This window comes from Pistacia vera, unplaced genomic scaffold (genome assembly GCF_008641045.1).
Source record: "Pistacia vera cultivar Batoury unplaced genomic scaffold, PisVer_v2 Contig266, whole genome shotgun sequence".
NCBI lineage: Eukaryota > Viridiplantae > Streptophyta > Magnoliopsida > Sapindales > Anacardiaceae > Pistacia > Pistacia vera.
This window is the reverse complement of record NW_022196075.1, coordinates 597501-601629: the sequence shown is the minus strand read 5'-3', so window position 1 is coordinate 601629 and position 4129 is coordinate 597501. Positions and strand designations below refer to the sequence as shown.

General features: G+C 37.8%; 1 non-coding gene across 1 annotated transcript; it reads left to right on the top strand.

Moving 5' to 3' along the window:
- Positions 1–1875: 1875 nt before the first annotated feature.
- LOC116133199 lies at positions 1876–1982 on the top strand. Its single transcript, XR_004128506.1, has one exon. It is a non-coding gene; the product is annotated as a small nucleolar RNA R71 (small nucleolar RNA).
- The last annotated feature ends 2147 nt before the right edge of the window (positions 1983–4129 follow it).

The window sequence follows — 4129 nt, the reverse complement described above, 5'->3', positions numbered from 1 at the left end:
ACCTTTTTGAGCTGAGGAATCCGTCCCTTGTGAAGCCCCGAGCTCGATTGTGGCCCATCTCGAAATGTTGTGTAACCTTCTGGGTTATGGTCCTCATCATCGGTTTGCCTTAACTTGACCATGCATCCCTTAATTGGCGAATTAGGATTGTCGAGTTGGGGAGTTTCAATTGTTGACTGATCCATCGAGTTAATTTTTAAACATGACTCTCGCTTCAGTGAAACTTTTAGAGACTCAAGGATAGTGAATGTCACTTCTTCCTCTTGCATCCTCATGATCAACTTCCCCTTTTGTACGTCGATTAAGGCTCTTTCGGTGGCCAGAAATGGTCGTCCCAGGATAAGAGGAATCTCCTTGTCTTCTTCCATATCCAACACAAAGAAATCTGCTAGAAAAATAAATTTGTCCACCTTAACCAGCACATCTTCAACAATGCCCCTCAGACGCTTGATGGATCTATCTGCAAGCTGCAAGCATATGGTTGTCGGCTTCACTTCACCAATTCCTAATTTCCTGAAAACAGAAAAAGGCATTAGATTTATGCTTGCACCTAAATCGCATAAAACTCTATCAAAAGTAATGTCTCCAATAACACAAGGAATAGTAAAACTCCTTGGATCTTTGAGTTTTGGTGGCAGCTTCTTCTATAGAATGGCGCTGCACTCTTCCGTAAGCATCACTGTTTCCTCATCTTCTAACTTCCTTTTGTTTGATAAAATCTCCTTGAGAAATTTTGCATAGCTCGGCATCTATTGCAATGCATCTGCAAAAGGAATGTTAATATGCAGTTTTTTAAATACATCAAGAAATTTAGTGAACTGCTTATCCTGCTTTTCTTTTCTGAGACTCTGAGGAAAAGACACTAGAGGAGTGTGATGTGCCAACTCTGGTGGTATCTCGGGAAATGACAATTTTTCTTTCTTTTCCCTTTACCTCTCTTCCCACTTTGGTTCCTCTTCCCTAGGGCTGGTTGGTTTCTCTTCAGCAATGATTTCTTCATCAACTTCCTCATCAGAATCTTCCTTGTCTTTTGGTGGGCTTTCTTCTTTCCCTTTTTTCTCAACCTCTTCCAAGACTATTCCACTTCTCAAAGTTATTGCATTCACTTATTCTCATTGATTTGTCCATGTGTTGCTCGGTAGGGAACCCTATGGTCTCTCATTTAGCTTATCGGCCAATTGACCCACCTGTACCTCCAAATTTTGAATGGACACGCCTTGGTTTTTGAAATTCGCCCTCGTCTCATTCATGAAACCTGTGGTCTCTTGCATAAATTTTCTGAACATATCCTCCAGTTTTGTCACTCTTTGATCTCCTAGTTGATTATTCACCCCTGCTTGGTTGTTTGGCATCACTCTTTGGTTCCATTGGTTCTTCTGCTGATTCTGTTGATTCTGATTGCCCTAAGACAAGTTCGGATGATTCCTCCAACCAGGATTATACGTGTTGGAGTACGGATTTTTCTGTTGCCTCTGATTTCCTACAAAGTAGTTAACTTGTTCTGATGATGATGAAGCTGAAGCAAACGTGTTCCCCACTTAACATTCATTGCTCATGTGGTTACCTGCACAAAAATCACAAGTTAATTAGGGTGCTTGAATAGAGTTTGCTTGCATACCTCCCAATTGCTTATGAAGTGCTGTAAGTTGGGCTGAAATGGCCGTGTATGCATCAATTTCATGAAGACCCATAGATTTCTTTGATTGTATCCTCTCATTCGGTCTTTGATAATTGTTACTTGCCAAGACTTCAAGCAACTCATGAGCTTTTTCAGGTGTCTTGTTTTGCAATGCTCCTCCCAATACTGCATCCACCATCGTTTGCACATTAACCATCAATCCATTATAAAACATTTGGACTTGCATCCAAACTAGCAAACCATGGTGTGGACATCTCCTCAGTAGTTCCTTGTATCTTTCCCAAGCCTCATATAATGATTCAGACTCTTCCTGTAGAAACGAAGTAATATCATTTCTCATCTTCGTAGATTTTGCTAGAGGAAAGAATTTGGTCAGGAACTTCTGTGCTAATTCATTCCATGTAGTGATCGTTCCTAGTGGTAGTGCCATTAACCATCCCTTTGCATTGTCCCTTAATGAAAAAAGGAACAATCTCAATCTGATAGCGTCATCTGACACTCCATTTGACTTAAAGGTGTCGCAGATCACTAAAAAGTTTGTAATGTGCAGATTTAGATCTTCCTTCAAATCTCCCTTAAACTATACCAATTGCTGGATCATCTAGATGATTGCCGGCTTTATTTCGAAAGTGTTGGCTTGTACTGCTGGTCTAGTTCTATTTTCTGCCATCTCAACAACTATGGCCTCTCGTTCTCTTCTCTCTCTATTATGTCTTCTTGCGATTCTTTTAATCTCTGGATCAATAAGAACCATTGGCTGACGTCTAGCTCTTCGCATAAACTACACAGAAAGAGAGAGAAAAATGAGATCACAAGCTAATAGAAATGAACAACAAAAATTAACCAATAAACAATTAAAACAAAAATAAAACTCCAATCTTGCTACACAAGAAAAATTCAATGTTAACACAAGAATCAATCCCCAGCAACGGCGCCAAAAACTTGTTGTGTTGTAACTACAACATGCAATGTATAGCAAGAGCACTAGTCGCAAAAGGTAATAAAGTGACAAGAAAAGTATCGTTCCCATGACGATTAGTTGTTAAGCACTGATTTTCCTAATTGTTATCCAGTTGGAGAAATCAAAAAGTGTTTGGATTGACGGGAGGAATTTAAACTAAAATGAAAACAAAATTTACCAAGTATTTAAAGGGCTAATTAATGAAAGCAAGATTAAAGCAAGAGTAATATCAAGTAAAGCAAACGGTTAGGGTTTTGACTTCATTAGGATTCTATGAATTAATCTGCGAATTATGCTACTTCTACACTCATATGCACGGATTGTAAATCGAACTCCCTAATGTGTAAAACATACCTTCTGAGGCTATGAATTCCTACTTTTCCCTATTAACCTTCCGCACCCAAGAATTTGAAGATTAATAGATCCAAGTTCATTAAGCTAATAGAATCCTAGATTGATTTCATTGATTCTCAAACCTATCTCTAGCATTCAATACAACAATGGTGATTTCCCTAAGAAGCTCATACGTGATTCATTTCTCAATCTCATCATGTTCAACAAATACTTTCAAGGAAAACAAGAAAAATCACAAAATCCATGCAATATAATGTAGAAACAACACTAATTCATTGATTAAACATAGAAATCCCAAATTACATCAAAACCCTAACCCAAGATGAGTTAGTTCATACTGAAATTAACACAAATTGAAGTAAAAACAGTGAGCAATGTATTCAACATATTGAAACTAAGAAAAGAGAATAAAGATCTTCCCTATTTGATGAATCCACAAGGTTCAATCTCAATCTTCTCTCTTTCTCTCCACAATGTTAAACTTCTTCTCAACAATGACGAACCCCTATAAAAATGGCTAAGTTTTTCTTATATAGTCAGTCCAAAAACCTAAAAAATTTCCTAAAATAAAACTATGCATTTTAATTAAAAACTGAAAATCGCAGACTTCGCCGCAGCGAATCTTCCTGAACAATTCTGAATTTACAGAATTGCCCTCTGCGCTTCCTTGCTCGAATCTTCAATCTTCGATGCTCTTCAATGGGAACAAGCTTCATAGTGCTTCAAATCCGCTTCAGAACTTCCCCGAATTTTGAGATTCGCTTGCTTCTCGATCCAAAAACTCGATTCTGCTCATTATTTGCTCAAAGTGCACGTTTTGGTCTGAAACATAAAATATGTGAAATTAAGTTGCAATTCAGGCACAAACGAAATAAGAAGTATCCAAAATCCGGCCAAAAAGCCTAAATAAAATAGTATAATCCTCGGATTATCAATATAATTCCAAAATTAATTTAGGGTTTTTGGTGTACACTATTTAAGTGTACTTCAAATCATAAACAAATATTATTCACAAAAACTAAACCCTAGCCGTCTTCTCTCTCTCTCTCTCTCTCCCAAACTGTGGACTCTCCATTGTTGCAGGAGGAGAATTGTTCTTAGAAAAATTCTACATTCTCATCCTTGATACTTGCGGTTTTGGCTAGCACATCAAACTACTTGGTGATCGATGTCCT